The sequence below is a fragment of the Bombina bombina genome, chromosome 7, assembly GCF_027579735.1.
Source record: "Bombina bombina isolate aBomBom1 chromosome 7, aBomBom1.pri, whole genome shotgun sequence".
In the NCBI taxonomy this organism is placed as follows: Eukaryota; Metazoa; Chordata; class Amphibia; order Anura; family Bombinatoridae; genus Bombina; species Bombina bombina.
Genome location: NC_069505.1, coordinates 578,561,416 through 578,579,802, shown reverse-complemented (window position 1 = coordinate 578,579,802; position 18,387 = coordinate 578,561,416). Strand labels below are relative to the sequence as shown.

Below are 18,387 nucleotides of genomic sequence, written 5' to 3'. Positions count from 1 at the left end.
CCAGGTTCTCATAGCTGAACCAGTGCACAGGTTAAATAATCAGCTGATGGGTGAGAGCAGGTTAGTATCCATGGTTACTGATCAGCTGATTTCTTCACCTGCGCACTGGTTCAGCTATAATGACAACCTGGTCTGTTGGTGGGACTTTAGTACCGTGGTTGAGAAAGACTGGTCTAAACCAGCCCTTCTTAAACTGTGGGTCGCGACCCCTTATGGGGTTGCAGGTCCCTAATGTGGGGGTCGCAGGAGCTGCGGGGGTCGCGGGAAGTTTCCGCAAACAGTTATCGCGGGAGGAAGTATTTCCTTTTTCCCGCTCCCGAGTCCTGTACACACACACTGTAGTGAGTCACAGCAGTTCCGTTTGGTGAGGCAGCGCGCAGGAGGGAAGAGCGGAGCTCCTAAAACTAACTAGGTAAGTAAGTGAATGAATGGGAAGAGGGACGGGGTTGTTGGAGTAGGTAGTTAGCAGCCCTTCCTAATCTGTTATGCCTGGAACAGTGCGACTGTGTATGATACTCTCTCTGGATTACTGGGTTCTATTTGAAAAACGGCTGTAAGATTTAAATGCCGCATCTCTCATCGGGTGTTCTGTTAGAAATATCAAGTGATTTGAGATTGATAGAGTTGAAATGTAGTAACAGAACACCCGATGAGAAGTGCGGCATGTAAATCTTGCAGCCGTTTTAAAAATAGCACCCAGTAATCCAGAGAGAGAGTGTCTGTTCTGGTCCTCACGATTACAAGCTGAAATACAAGTGGCTGAGAGCAGCGAGAACGCACATAAGCCTGGATGGTTGATGCGGTCCTACTACCTGTTGCAGATCTGCACGTAGCCCTGATGATTGCCGACTGGCTTTTGCCGTTTCAGATCCCCTGATTGTGAGCAACCTGGAGTGGTACCCCTGACATGTTTGTAACGCACATTCAAAACCCTCCTGGAGACAATCTGCCTTTGTTGCTCCTCATAGAACTGTGGTGGCTAAAATTTAATGTTATTGATTTGTAAAAGGCTTTTTTTTTTACTTTGTATAATTGGAAGTAGATATGACCTCTAATGTGATATAATTATAGTTACATGTTACTAATTGCCATACTAAATATATGCTGTAACATGTCTTGGTTTGGGGACTTGCTAAAAGTAATTACTGTATGTATGCGGCCCATGTTCCCCTTATGTACGGACTTCCAATATGTAAACCAATCAGGTGAAGGGGAATACTCAGTTTTTTTTTTTTTTTTTTTTGGAGACAGTTATCTTATGAGTAGTACAATGTTGGTTTAAAAATGGTGGCACACAGATTCATACTATAATGCTTTCTCACCTCATGATGTTGATTTGTTGACATTCTTAAATAAGATAAGATTTTTTTATATTATTTTGCTACTATACACTGCTGAAAAGGGGGGGATAAGCCACCCAGTAATTCATATATAAAATATAAGGAAGCGGATTTGCAACTGTGCTTAAAATTGGAGCTCCACACTATTGCCATCATATATATGCTGAGGCTTGTAATCATGAGGACCGGAACCGACACTCTCTCTGGATTACTGGGTGCTATTTGATAAACGGCTGCAAGATTTACATGCCACACCTCTCATCGGGTGTTTTGTTACTACATTACAACTCTATCAATCTCAAATAACTTGATATTTATAAGAGAACACCGGATGAGAGGTGCGGCATGTAAATCTTGCAGCCGTTTATCAAATAGCACCCAGTAATCCAGAGATAGTGTCGGTTCCGGTCCTCATGATTACAAGCCTCAGCATATATATGATGGCAATAGTGTGGAGCTCCAATTTTAAGCACAGTTGCAAATCCGCTTCCTTATATTTTATATATGAATTATTGGGTGGCTTATTATTATTGGGCGGCTTTCAGCAGTGTATAGTAGCAAAATAATATCAAAAACTCTTTCCTATAGAAGTACTGTGTGATTAAAACAGAGTGGGGCTTTCCACAGGTTAAGATATGATATAGCAAAGGGAAATCATGCCCATTTAAGAATAATGTAAACAAATCAACATCATAAGGTGAGATAAAGCGTTTATAGTATAAATCTGTGTCACCATTTTTAAACCAACATTGTACTAATCATAAGATAACTGTCTCAACCCCCCCCCAAAAAAAAAAATCCAAACAAACAAACTGAGTATTCCCCTTCACCTGATTGGTTTACATATTGGAAGTCCGTACGTAAGGGGAACATGGGCCGCATACATACATTAATTACTTTTAGCAAGTCCCCAAACCAAGACATGTTACAGCATATATTTAGTATGGCAATTAGTAACATGTAACTATAATTATATCATATTAGAGGTCATATCTACTTCCAATTAAACAAAGTTATAAAAAAAAGCCTTTTACAAATCAATAACATTGAATTTTAGCCAACCCAGTTCTATGAGGAGCAACAAAGGCAGATTGTCTCCGGGAGGGTTTTGAATGTGTGTTACAAACATGTCGTCGGGGGTACCACTCCAGGTTGCTCACAATCAGGGGGATCTGAAACAGCAAAAGCCAGTCGGCAATCATCAGGGCTATGTGCAGATCTGCAACAGGTAGTAGGACCGCATGAACCATTCAGGCTTATGTGCGTTCTCGCTGCGCTCAGCCACTTGTATTTCAGCTTTTATCATCAGCTTGCAATGTGGCGTTCTGTGCATCCTTGCAGTGTGTATTGGCATGACATTGTGCTATTTAAGGGGCATTTTACTTTCTATCCTTGCCCAGCCTGTGCCATTTCAAAAACGCAGGGGCTGCATCCGGTGTTATGCAAATGGTTTCCCCTTCAATAACAGTTTCCCCCTGCGCTTTACACTGCAGGGGTAGGCAGTTAGCCTTACATGTATAGACATGACCCTTTTCTTGTAGGATCCAACAAAACTAAGCTACAAACAGAAAAGGATCCTTAGCCAAAACTCAATTAAATAAAATGTATAGTTATTTTCTGAAGTTCTGTAAAAAGAAGCATATTTCAACAAAAAGCCTACTGAGCTGCAATGTAAATGCAGAACGTGTGTATGTATGTATGTATGTATACACACACACAGTATATATATATATATATATATATATATATATATATATATATATATATATATATATATATATATATATATATATATAATATGTTTACAATATCAGAGCCTTATGTTGATTAAAAAAAATGGAAATTATACACATTTTAACACTCAAGTAAATGCGATTAGAAACTATCTTTCAAAAAAAGGATACATTTCTACATATTCTCATGTATCCATTATTAATAAACTACAGTCATGCAATTCAATGTTCACATTGTATTCTCCTATTCTCGAACGTTTATGATTTTTTACTTTGTAAACAACCAAAAATACTCTGAATTCCTGTGCAGACAGTATCCTATTCTTCACTAAGAAACTGAATATATATATGTATATAGTGTATATTAAATATATATGTATAAGATACACAACTTTTCTGCCAGTAATGTCCAATTAAACTTTCTGTTTGCAAAATAATGCATACCATATCATCGGGTTCATATTAGAGGATGGAAGAATGACCTCAAATCAAAATTTAGTAACATCATAATATGGCGGTGCTAATGTCAGTGTGTTTAGCGACATCATAATATGGCGGTGCTAATGTCAGTGTGTTTAGCAACATCATAATATGGCGGTGCTAATGTCAGTGTGTTTAGCAACATCATAATACGGCGGTGCTAATGTCAGTGTGTTTAGTGACATAATATGGCGGTGCTAATGTCAGTGTGTTTAGTGACATCATAATATCGCGGTGCTAATGTCAGTGTGTTTAGCAACATCATAATATGGCGGTGCTAATGTCAGTGTGTTTAGCAACATCATAATATGGCGGTGCTAATGTCAGTGTGTTTAGTGACATCATAATATCGTGATGCTAATGTCAGTGTGTTTAGTGACATCATAATATCGCGGTGCTAATGTCAGTGTGTTTAGCAACATAATATGGCGGTGCTAATGTCAGTGTGTTTAGCAACATCATAATATGGCGGTGCTAATGTCAGTGTGTTTAGTGACATCATAATATCGCGGTGCTAATGTCAGTGTGTTTAGCAACATCATAATATGGCGGTGCTAATGTCAGTGTGTTTAGCAACATCATAATATGGCGGTGCTAATGTCAGTGTGTTTAGCAACATCATAATATGGCGGTGCTAATGTCAGTGTGTTTAGTGACATAATATGGCGGTGCTAATGTCAGTGTGTTTAGTGACATCATAATATCGCGGTGCTAATGTCAGTGTGTTTAGTGACATCATAATATCGCGGTGCTAATGTCAGTGTGTTTAGCAACATCATAATATGGCGGTGCTAATGTCAGTGTGTTTAGCAACATCATAATATGGCGGTGCTAATGTCAGTGTGTTTAGCAACATCATAATATGGCGGTGCTAATGTCAGTGTGTTTAGCAACATCATAATATGGCGGTGCTAATGTCAGTGTGTTTAGTGACATAATATGGCGGTGCTAATGTCAGTGTGTTTAGTGACATCATAATATCGCGGTGCTAATGTCAGTGTGTTTAGTGACATCATAATATCGCGGTCAACAAATGTAATTTTATAAACTAAAGATAGTATTTATTTATATTTTCGGTTTAGGACAAAAATATTTTTCATTATGGATAAGTGGCTAAATGTAGACAGAAGAGGTAAAAATACTGGCGACAATGCGACCGAGTCTTCGCTACCAGTTTGTAGCACACCGAAAGTGACCAGAAAACGAAAATATGATTAATCATTTTTGCAATATGGATTTACTTATAATGATCATGATGGTGTGGGAAAACCTCTTTGCCTAATTTGTAAGGAAGTTTTGGCTGCGGAGAGCATGAAACCAGCCAAACTAAAAAGACATCTTAATACCAAGCATGCAGCGTACTGCAATAAACCAAAGGAATATTTTGAACGCCTTTTAAAATTTTCAAATAAAGAAAAAAAAAACAAAAAAAAAAAAAACTTTTGAGACATTTGTTACGGTCAACGAAAAGTATTTACTTGCATCTTACGAAACTTCTTATTTAATTGCAAAAACTAAAAAGCCCTACACGATAGGTGAAGATCTCGTGTTACCTGCTGCTATTAAAATGTCAGAAATAGTTCATGGGAAATTATGGGGATGAAATTCGTAAAATTCCTTTATCGAATGATACTGTTTCCAAAAGAAGTTCTGAAATTAGTAATGACCAATTCCAGCAGCTTATTACCAGGCTTAAGGACAGCCTGAAGTTTGCAATTCAGTTAGATGAAACAACCAATATTTCTAACATGGCACAGTTGTTACTTTATGTAAGATATGTTTATGAAGGAAGCATACATGAGGAATTATTGTTTTGTCGCCCTTTGGAAGAGCACACAAGAGGGGAAGATATATATCTTAAAGTAGATGAATTTTTCAAAAAAAGAAGGGCTACAGTGGAAAAGCTGTACAGACGGCGCTGGAGCAATGATGGGCAGAAATGTTGGATTTTTAGCAAAAGTTAAAGCTGGTGGCAATGAACATATCTCTTTTACTCACTGCATGATCCATCGGGAGGCACTCGTAGCCAAAAAGTTATCACCAGATTTAGATGTTGTGCTTCGCGATACTATCAAAATCATTAACTTCATTAAAAGCCATGCCCTTAAAGGGGCAGTATACTCTATAATTGTGTTTCCCATTACTTTTTTTACTAGCTGCAGAGTATAAAATGTATGAGATTTGCTTTTTTAAGGTTTATTTGTGTATATGAATTAGCTGATTTTGTGTTTTGAAGCCACAACCTAATAAAATGGGTTGAGCTTGTAGGTATAATCAGATCTCATTACTTTATCACACTGTGTATATATACCTGCTTATTTATCTTATATCTGTAGGTATAATCAGATCTCATTACTTTATCACACTGTGTATATATACCTGCTTATTTATCTTATATCTGTAGGTATAATCAGATCTCATTATTTATCACATTGTGTACATATACATGCTTTGTTATCTTATATCTGTCCATAAACCAATCACCAATACTTGGAGAGAACAATGGAAAATTAACATTCTATTACCTTATCTCTTCTTCAATCCACTGGGAGTGTAATTTCTTCTACTGACTGTGTTAACACAGCTTGGCCTCGTGGCCAAAAACTTTAAGGATGGGTGGGGACACCACAGGCTAAATAAACTATTTCAAATGCCAATATAAGGGTAATGGAAATACTTATAAACAATTTAATACACTCCAGCAGGTAAAGTGGATAATTGGGAACAAATTAAAGGGAATACAATTTTTGAGTAAACTGTCCCTTTAACAGTCGTTTGTTTTCAAACCTTTACAAAGACATGGACTCTGATTACAAAAGCTTATTACTACATGCAGAGGTAAGGTGGCTCTCAAGATGGCAAAGTTTAAACAGATTATTGAAATTGAAAGATAAAAGTTGTTATAATTTTGACTGAGCAGAGATCCGATTTTGTTAATTTTTTTCATAATGGCTTATGGCTTTCAAAACTGTTATTTGTCGGATATTTTTGAAAAACTCAATAATTTAAACATGTCGCTTCAAGAAAAACATTGTAACATATTTGTGTTAAAAGATAAAGTTGAAAGTTTTACTAAAAAAGTTAACATATGGAAGAATAGGGTGGAAAAGGGATCTTTAGAAATGTTTACAGCTACAGATTATTTTATAAATGAAAATAACGTTCCCAAAGATTTAATTGTAAGAGTTATAATTGATCATCTGAAGTGCCTGGAGACACGGTTTCAGAAATACTTCTCTTCAAATTTTGATTCACAAAAACAAAGTTGGGTTCAAAAACCATACTCAATGGAAATCGAAAACGTCAGTCATCTGCCATTTACCGTTCAAGAAGAATTTGCCAAGTTATCAAGCGACACAGGTTTTAAACTTGAGTTTCAGCAAAAATCGTTAACTGAATTTTGGCTTCAGATTAAGACAGAATTTCCAACAATTTCTGAAATGGCCCTAGACATACTTCTGCCATTCTGTACTACGTATTTATGCGAAGCAGCGTTTTCAGCTTTGACGAATATAAAAACAAAATATCAATCAACTCTGAAAAACGTTGAAGATGCTGTACGTCCTGCAGTATCAAATATTCAACCAAGATTTAATTCTTTATGTAAAAATAAACAAGCACATTCATCTCATTAGTATGCAAATTTGATTTGGTCTTTAATAAATGTTAATATTATATGTATACCAAAGAATTGTTTTAAAATAAATTTCGTAATGATTTATTATCAGTAAATGTTTGATTTGTATACCTATATAACCCGGGGTCACGTAAAAATGTATTGCGTGAAATGGGGTCACAAGGGAAAAAAGTTTAAGAAAGGCTGGTCTAGACTGCCCATTTAAAGCACCACATGCAAAGATCTGGAGAGGATTTTTTGGCTTGGAGCATAGCTGTACAACAGCACCAAATAAACAAGCTTTATGGAAAGTTTTATGTAATTCTTACCACAGCAGACATCTGTTTCCATCTAATACACATATTTCCAAACTGAAGTTAAAAGGACAATGCACTGAATTCTCTTTCTTTTCTTACGGATCAATTTTATCTTCTGGAGTATATTAAACAGTTTACAAATCTCCTTTAACTTTATTTTGGTGTTTGAAATGGTGTTTTTCCCCTCTTGAAACTGCCACCTAAAATGAAAACTATGAATACTGCAACACTGCAGTATTCTCTATAGAAAGCTATAAAATAAGAGGCTCTCAGTGCAATGCAAGCCTTCTGTATAAGTGTACATTGCTGGTAAACCCAAACTATCAAAAGCAGAAACCTTGAAAGCAAATAGCCCTTAGAGAGGACCTAGGGTTACCATATTGCCGCTTTAAAAAGGGACACATATGTAAATTACATATGTTGGGGCTTTTTTTGAATAATGTTCCATTATAAGAACCCTGACATATGTATTTTTTCCTGTGTCCCTTTTTGGTCAGCCTAAGAGGACCACTACTGCCCTCTTCCACTCCATGCCTTCTAGCACCCATCAAAGGACAGTACAACCCTCTTCGGGGGCAACTGTGTTACGACTTGAGAGATTTTATCACCCAAAAATAAGAGTTAAACACAGTTAACAAGGGATATTATGCTGTAATGCATTGGGGCATGCTATTTACACAATATAACCCTTTAAAAACGTTTCTTTTAACAGAAAGACACATGTATGCTCAAGAGCGTATCTCAGTATGCTCTCATGGAAAGAAGGTTTCAATAAAAGAATATCAAGAGAAAGATGTAAAACTTGGTCATAGAAGTAAATTTGATCAAAATAAATTGCATTTTGTATGTGAATCATAAGTTTAATTTTGACATACACTTCCCTTTAAAGGGATATTAGTCACCTTTTTTTTCAGGCTCAGGGATACAAGGTACACCATGAAAATCCTATTGGGTACTGTAAATCTTATCTATTTTGCTGTGAAACAATAAGGGACAGATATCAAGGAGTGTCTTCTGATGGTCAAACAATCACAGTGTAATATGTTGTAGGGTACTGCAAAAGTTAACCTCTGGGGAAAGTTGAGAAGGGACAATATTTTTTTTTTTTCCCCCTTTGTTGCATCTAAAAAAGGGGATTTTAAAATGCATCAGTTTTTTGTTCATATACCAATAGGGTAGGGCAAATGTTTTTAGGTTTAAAAGACATGTAAAGATATTAACATCCTTTTAAAGGGACACTCAAGTCAAAATTAAACTTCATGATTCAGATAGAGCAGTAATTTTAAACAACTTTCCAATTTACTTCCATTAACAAAATGTGCACAGTCTTTTAATGTTTATACTTTGAGTCAACAGCTCCTACTGAGCATGTGCAAGAATTCACAGCATAAGGGTATATGCAGTTGTGATTGGCTGATGGCTGTCACATGGTACAGGGGGAGTGGAAATAGACATTACTTTGCAATTTATTTTTTAAAAATATACTACTCATTTGAAGTTCAGACTAAGTGCTATTGCATTGTCTTCTTATCATGCATTTGTTGATTATGCAAATCTACTGTACTGACTGGTCCTTTAACCCAGGTCTGAACCAAAAATGAGCTGGCTCCTAAGCTTTACATTCCTGCTTTTTGAATAAAGATAGCAAGAAAACGAAGAAAAATTGATAATAGGAGTAAATTAGAATGTTGCTTAAAACTGCATGCTCTATCTAAATCACTAACGAAAAAAAAAAATTGGTTTAGTGTCCCTTTAAGTTTCAAGTCAAACAGCTTTTAAAAAAAAAAAAAAAAAAAAAAAAAAAAAAAAAAAGGGACAGGAAACCCCAAATTTTTCTTTCATGATTCATATACAACATATAGTTTTAATCAACTTTCTAAATTTACTTCTAACAAATTTGCTTCATTCTTTTGTTATCCTTTGCTAAAAGGGACAGCATTGCACTACTAGCAGCAAGCTGAACACTTCTAGTTAGCCAATCACAAGAGAAATGTATGCAGGCACCAATCAGCAGCTAGCTCCCACTAGTGTAGAATATGTGCATATTCTTCAACAAGGGATACTAAGAACAAAGCACATTTGAAACTAGAAGTGAATTTAAAACAGTCTTAAAAATGACATGTCCTTTCTGAATCATGCAAGTTTCATTTTGACTTTACTATCCATTTAAATGAACATTGTTTTTTTAAATAGGAAATGTGGGCAAAGGAAAAAACAAAAATACATTTGTAATATATTTTCTTTTAAACACTACTGCAAGAATTCATCAAGCTGCAGGTGGATAAGATCTAAGGCAGAGAACCTGTTCTTCAGCAAATATTTGTGACGCATGTTCACTCAGTAAATTTTAACATTGCACAAGAGCTGCCCCCCCCCCTGCTAAAAAAAACTCCCCAAAAACCCACACAATCACATGAGAGCAGGGCCTGTCAGTCATCACAATTTTGCTTGTTCAGGGCGATTTATCGCCAGGCTTAGGGGATAAGAAGCCGTTTCTGCTTGTTTAAATTTAAGCTTGGAATCTCTTAGCTCTCATGAAAAGCCTGCAACGCAATGTCTCAAAAGCAGCTTTTTTTTATCTTAAAAAAACCCCACCCACATCCTGAGCAATTCCGTTTTTACATTGTCCTTTAAAAAGACAGGAGAGACATTAAAGTCAAAATTAAAAACCTTCATGATTCAGATAGAGCATGTAGTTGTAAACGTTATAGCTCTTTTGGTGTCCTTTGTTGAAAAGCATACCTAGGTAGGCTCATGAAAAGCAACACACTACTGGGAGCTAGCTGCTGAATGTCACCTGCACTTTTGTCTTGTCATTGGCTCCCCTGATGCTTTCAGCTAGATCCCAGGAATCCATTGCTGCTGCTTCAACATTGGATACCAAGAGAATGAAGAAAATCTGGCGAGCCAGTAACAAGATGCATATATGTGATTCCACCAATCAGCAGCTAACTTCCAGTAGTGGTGCTGCTAAGGTTACCTAGGTATGCTCCTGTTCAACCCAGCTCAAACATACTAGCGCAGCTGTCAGTGAGGGCTATAGGCACTCACTGTGTGTTTTGTCCCATGCTAAAATGTACTGCCTACTGCTGCCGATCACTCACAGTCACTAACACAGCTGTCAGTGAGGGCTGTAGGCACTCACTGTGTGTGTTTACAAACACTACACCAGGCTAAAATGTACTGCCTGCTGCTGCCGATCACTCAGTCACAAACACTAGCGCAGCTGTCAGTGAGGGCTGTAGGCACTCACTGGGTGTGTTGTCCCAGGCTAAAATGTACTGCCTGCCGCTCACTCACAGTCACAAACACTAGCGCAACTGTCAGTGAGGGCTGTAGGCACTCACTGTGTGTGTTGCCCCATGCTAAAATGTACTGCCTACTGCTGCCGCTCACTCACAGTCACAAACACTAGCGCAGCTGTCAGTGAGGGCTGTAGGCACTCACTGTGTGTGTTGTCCCAGGCTAAAATGTACTGCCTGCTGCCGCTCACTCACAAACACTAGCGCAGCTGTCAGTGAGGGCTGTAGGCACTCACTGTGTGTTGTGCCAGGCTAAAATGTACTGCCTGCTGCTGCCGCTCACAGTCACAAACACTAGCGCAGCTGTCAGTGAGGGCTGTAGGCACTCACTGTGTGTTGTGCCAGGCTAAAATGTACTGCCTGCTGCTGCCGCTCACAGTCACAAACACTAGCGCAGCTGTCAGTGAGGGCTGTAGGCACTGTGTGTGTTGTCCCAGGCTAAAATGTACTGCCTGCTGCCGCTCACTCACAGTCACAAACACTAGCGCAGCTGTCAGTGAGGGCTGTAGGTACTCACTGTGTGTGTTGTGCCAGGCTAAACTGTACTGCCTGCTGCCGCTCACTCACAGTCACAAACACTAGCGCAGCTGTCAGTGAGGGCTGTAGGTACTCACTGTGTGTGTTGTGCCAGGCTAAAATGTACTGCCTGCTGCCGCTCACTCACAGTCACAAACACTAGCGCAGCTGTCAGTGAGGGCTGTAGGCACTCACTGTGTGTGTTGTCCCAGGCTAAAATGTACTGCCTGCTGCCGCTCACTCACAGTCACAAACACTAGCGCAGCTGTCAGTGAGGGCTGTAGGCACTCACTGTGTGTGTTGTCCCAGGCTAAAATGTACTGCCTGCTGCCGCTCACTCACAGTCACAAACACTAGCGCAGCTGTCAGTGAGGGCTGTAGGCACTCCCTGTATGTGTTGTCCCAGGCTAAAATGTACTGCCTGCTGCTGCCGCTCACTCACAGTCACAAACACTAGCGCAGCTGTCAGTGAGGGCTGTAGGCACTGTGTGTTGTCCCAGGCTAAAATGTACTGCCTGCCACTCACTCACAGTCACAAACACTAGCGCAGCTGTCAGTGAAGGCTGTAGGCACTCACTGTGTGTGTTGTCCCAGGCTAAAATGTACTGCCTGCTGCCGCTCACTCACAGTCACAAACACTAGCGCAGCTGTCAGTGAGGGCTGTAGGCACTGTGTGTGTTGTCCCAGGCTAAACTGTACTGCCTGGTGCTGCTGCCACTCACAGTCACAAACACTAGCGCAGCTGTCAGTGAGGGCTGTAGGCACTGTGTGTGTTGTCCCAGGCTAAACTGTACTGCCTGGTGCTGCTGCTACTCACAGTCACAAACACTAGCGCAGCTGTCAGTGAGGGCTGTAGGCACTCTGTGTGTTGTCCCAGGCTAAAATGTACTGCCTGCTGCCGCTCACTCACTGTCACAGCTCAGCATTCACTGCTGTGCAAACTCATTTAACTGGCTGTGACTGAGTATAGGCAGCACGCCAGAAGCCTTGGCTATGCTTTCGCTGGGTCCAGGTAAGAAGGATACCAAGAGAGCAAAAAAATAGTAAAAAAAAATCATAAATATACTAATATTTATAGCAAAAAACAAAAACAAAAACATATTTCTCTAAGACTCAAATATAATATTAAAAAAGGGACATAACACAAATTTTCTCTTTTGTGTGATTCAGACAGAGCATTACAATTTAAAAATTATTTTATTAAATTTGCTTTGTTCTCATGGTATTTTTTGTTGAAAAGATACCTAGGAGCTCTACATGGGGAAAAAAAAAATGTGATCATAGAAGTAAATTTGAATGTTGAATAAAATTGTATGCTCTGGCCCCTATTTATTAAGGTCTGGCGGACCTGATCCGACAGTGCGGATCAGGTCCGCCCGACCTCGCTGAATATGGCGAGCAATACGCTCGCCGTATTCAGCATTGCACCAGCAGCTCACAAGAGCTGCTGCTGCAACGCCGCCACCTGCAGACTCGCGCCCCACCACCTGCAGGGGGTGTCAATCAATCCGATCGTACTCGATCAGGTTGATTTCCGGCGATGTCTGTCCGCCTGCTCAGAGCAGGCGGACAGGTTATGAAGCAGCGGTCTTTGTGACCGCTGGTTCATAACTGCACCCCCCCACCCAACAACCAAACCACAATTGGTTTCATGTCCTTTTAAGAGACGGTACTTTGACACCACCACAAATGCCAGCTTTGAATAATATAGTGAGAATTAAAAACGGATATGAAACAGTTTATTTCTATTATTCTTCTCATGATATTGTGTGAAAGAGATACCTAGGTAGGCATCTGGTGCTCTACATGACAGGAAATCGTGTCTAGTGCTCCTGCAAATGGATAATATTCTTGCACAACTGTGGCCATATAGTGCTCTAGACACGTGCATGCTCCTGAGTTTAGGCCCCTGCTTTTCCACAAAAGATACCAAGAGAGTGAAGAAAATCATGCTACAGGGGTTGACAAGTCAATCTTTCCCCTTGAGATCTGCACCCTAATAATAATACAAACAAACAAGCATTTGGCTGCTAGATAGGTCAGTTATGCATCAATGTAGCATTTTGTCTGGAGTCTGAACTTCCACTTTTAACAGGCATTGAAAAGTCCACAATTCTCAGAACTAAATTACAGGAAAAAGAGGAACACAATTCATAATGAAAGTAGAATGCATTTTATTACAGTCTCAAAGTGCAACAGATATTAAATTGTATACAATTGTAATCTAAAACGTTTAAAGGGACACTAAAGTCAACAATTAAACTTTCAAGATTCACATAGAAGTAAATTGGTAAGTTGTTATAAATTTAGTGCTTCTATTATCTAAAATGTGCACAATCTTTTATACGCACACAGTTTGAGGCACCAGCTCCTAGTGAGCATGTGCAAGATTCACAGGATATACATACTGTATATGCATTTTGTGATTGGCTGAGGGCTTTCACATGATACAGGGGGCATAAAGTAAAAGTAATTTTAAAAATCAGACTAAGCATTGTATTTTTATTAAGCATTGGTAAATTATGCAGTTCTACTGTCTGGATTTAGTGGTTAATTATGTGTAGTAAAAACAAAAAAAACTTTGCAGCAAACAGATAGGGGCCTATTTATTAAAGGTCTGTCGGACCTGATCCTACAGTGCAGATCAGGTCCGACAGACCTCGCTGAATGCGGAGAGCAATACATTCTCGGTATTCAGCATTGCAACGCCGCCCCCTGCAGACTCGCGGCCAATCGGCCACCAGCAGGGGGGGTGTCAATCAACCTGATCGGGTTGAATTGCGGTGATCTCTGTAGCTAAGCCCATCTGGGAGTGTTTTTGTAACAATATATATATATATATATATTTTTTAATAACATTGTTTTGATTTTCAGACTCATAACCAAGCCACAAAGTATCAGATGTAGACCCAAGTCTACAGATTCCTGCTTGCTCCTGTTTGTTTAATCTGTCTCTTCATATGCAAAGGGGGGGGGGGAGGGGAGGGGGCTCTTCCTGCTTTCCCACCCCCTTTTTAGATCAGTATCCTAGCATTTTCTTCTTTATTGTAGTGTCTATTACATGCAGTTTTATAGAAATTGGTGTATATTGTCCAATTGAAAAACAAAAATAAAAGTCTAAACAAGTCTGTGCGGAACATAAAATTTTTATTCAACAGTGTCTGTCTTATTGTTCAGAGCAGAACAGAGATAAATAGAAAACTAGTTCAAACATGGTGGCCTCATTACTTTATAGAAACTAAAGTACTTTATAGAATCTCAACATTTACACGTATATCTTCAATATTTAAACTACTAATACAATTGTAAACATTATTTCCTAAACTAATCAGAAGCAACTGTCTACAAGTATAAATTAAACTTTCGTTATTCAGATAGGACTTTTAATTTTAATCAACTTTCCAATTTACTTTTATCATCAAATTTGCTTTATTCTCTTGGTATTCTTAGTTTAAACTAATCACAGGTAGGCTCATATGCTAATTTCTAAGCCTTTGAGGGCTGCCTCTTATTACATGCTTTTTAAATCTCTTTTCAACACAAAGAGACAGAAAGTACACGTGGGCCATATTATAGATAACACTGTGTTCAGGCACAGGGGGTTATTTAAGATCTAGCACAATACAATGCTAACTGCAAGGCAATAGATAATAAACAGTCACAGTCATGTGATCAGGGGGCTGGAAAAAGGTTCCTAGATACAAGGTAATCACAGAGGTAAAACATATAGTAATATAACTGTGTTGGTTATGCAAAACTGGGGAATGGGTAATAAAGGGAATATCTAACTTTTAAAACAATAACAATTCTATGGTAGACTGTCCCTTTAAACATTATGTATCACCAGTGGTTACAAATATTGTGTTAAAATGTATAATATCACACAACTATTACATAAGAGGCAATAACTAAAAACATCTGGCTGGAATGGTATAAAGTGAGTCTGGTTCCCTTACTGATGCAAATACACAGATTTTGCCAGTACCCCAGGGCTTTTATACACACTGTTTTATAGCACTTACTCAAATCCAGTCATTTCCCTTTTACATATGACTGGGCAAGACTACACCAGCTCATTTTCCCCTGACGCACCCATGACCTTCATACACCACAACAGGCTAAGGAATCTCTACACCCACCCAAATATAGAACAAATATGCAGCCAACACACTCCCTTCTATACAGCATGAGCCTCATACACACCCTATATACACATCATGTATACTGAACATCCCTGGTCTGTTACACAAAGCAGGATCTGCCCCTCCCCATACTCAGCTGCAGCAAAATAAAATGTATGCAGGAGTGTCAATCTCAGACAAACACACATGACTTATATGCAATGCAGATAAAATGTAACTGATTGCTAAACTAGTGACAATATTTTAATACACAGCAAAGATATAGTACCCTTACACACACTACTACACCATGGCATGTATAAACAGCACATGTACAGTGCAGACAGCAGCAGTGCCAGCCTCCCCCTCACACACACTCGTACACCATGACATGTATAAATAGCACATGTACAGTGCAGACAGCAGCAGTGCCAGCCTCCCCCTCACACACACTACTACACCATGACATGTATACACATCACAGGTACAGTGCAGACAGCAGCAGTGCCATCCTCCCCCTCACACACACTACTACACCATGACATGTATATAGAGCACAGGTACAGTGCAGACAGCAGCAGTGCCAGCCTCCCCCTCACACACACTACTACACCATGACCTGTATACACAACACAGGTACAGTGCAGACAGCAGTAGTGCTAGCCTCCCTCTCACACAATACTACACCAAGACATGTATACACAGCACAGGTACAGTGCAGACAGCAGCAGTGCCAGCTTCACACACTACTACACCATGACATGCTACACAGCACAGTTACAGTGCAGACAGCAGCAGTGCCATCCTCCCCCTTACACACAACTACACCATGACATGTATATAGAGCACAGGTACAGTGCAGACAGCAGCAGTGCCAGCCTCCCCCTCACACACACTCGTACACCATGACATGTATAAATAGCACATGTACAGTGCAGACAGCAGCAGTGCCAGCCTCCCCCTCACACACACTACTACACCATGACATGTATACACATCACAGGTACAGTGCAGACAGCAGCAGTGCCATCCTCCCCCTCACACACTACTACACCATGACATGTATAAATAGCACATGTACAGTGCAGACAGCAGCAGTGCCAGCCTCCCCCTCACACACACTACTACACCATGACATGTATACACATCACAGGTACAGTGCAGACAGCAGCAGTGCCATCCTCCCCCTCACACACACTACTACACCATGACATGTATATAGAGCACAGGTACAGTGCAGACAGCAGCAGTGCCAGCCTCCCCCTCACACACACTACTACACCATGACCTGTATACACAACACAGGTACAGTGCAGACAGCAGTAGTGCTAGCCTCCCTCTCACACAATACTACACCAAGACATGTATACACAGCACAGGTACAGTGCAGACAGCAGCAGTGCCAGCTTCACACACTACTACACCATGACATGCTACACAGCACAGTTACAGTGCAGACAGCAGCAGTGCCATCCTCCCCCTTACACACAACTACACCATGACATGTATATAGAGCACAGGTACAGTGCAGACAGCAGCAGTGCCAGCCTCACACACTACTACACCATGACATGTATACACAGCACAGGTACAGTGCAGACAGTAGCAGTGCCAGCCTCACACACTACTACACCATGACATGTATACACAGCACAGGTACAGTGCAGACAGCAGCAGTGCCAGCCTCACACACTACTACACCATGACATGTATACACATCACAGGTACAGTGCAGACAGCAGCAGTGCCATCCTCCCCCTCACACACACTACTACACCATGACATGTATATAGAGCACAGGTACAGTGCAGACAGCAGCAGTGCCAGCCTCCCCCTCACACAATACTACACCATGACATGTATATAGAGCACAGGTACAGTGCAGACAGCAGCAGTGCCAGTCTCCCCTCACACACACTACTACACCATGACATGTATACACATTACAGGTACAGTGCAGACAGCAGCAGGGCCAGCCTCCCCACACACACACACTACTACACCATGACATGTATACACATTACAGGTACAGTGCAGACAGCAGCAGGGCCAGCCTCCCCCTCACACGCACTACTACACCATGACATGTATACACATTACAGGTACAGTGCAGACAGCAGCAGGGCCAGCCTCCCTTTCACACACTACTACTACACCATGACATGTATACACAGCACAGGTACAGTGCAGAGAGTAGTAGTGCCAGCCTCCCCCTCACACACACTACTACACCATGACATGTATACATAGCACAGGTACAGTATAGACAGCAGCAGTGCCAGCCTCCCCCTCATACACACTACTACACCCTGATATGTATATACAGTACAGGTACAGTGCAGGCAGCAGCAGTGCCAGCCACCCCCTCACACACACTACTACACCATGACATGTATACACAGCACATGTACAGTGCAGACAGCAGCAGTGCCAGCCTCCCCTCACACACACTACTACACCATGACATGTATACATAGCACAGGTACAGTGCAGACAGCAGTAGTGCCAGCCTCCCCCTCACACACACTACTACACCTTGAGATGTATATAAAGCACAGGTACAGTGCAGACAGCAGCAGCGCCAGCCTCCCCCTCACTACTACACCATGACATGTATACACAGCACAGATACAGTGCAGACAGCAGCAGTGCCAGCCTCATACACACTACTACACCATGACATGTATACACATCACAGGTACAGTGCAGACAGCAGCAGTTCAGCCTCACACACACTACTACACCATGATATGTATACACAGCACAGGCACAGTGCAGACAGCAGCAGTGCCAGCCTCCCCCTTACACACACACACTACTACAGCATGATATGTATACACAGCACAGGTACAGTGCAGACAGCAGCAGTTAAGCCTCACACACACTACTACACCATGACATGTATACACATCACAGGTACAGTGCAGACAGCAGCAGTTCAGCCTCACACACACTACTACAC

At 40.5% G+C, this 18,387-nt stretch overlaps 1 protein-coding gene across 1 annotated transcript in view; it reads right to left on the bottom strand.

Annotated features, from left to right (window-relative positions):
- Nucleotides 1-18,387, bottom strand: part of LOC128636100 (lymphocyte antigen 6 complex locus protein G6d) — a 29,691-nt gene that overhangs the window by 10,900 nt on the left and 404 nt on the right. The gene's annotated exons all lie outside the window — the stretch shown is intronic.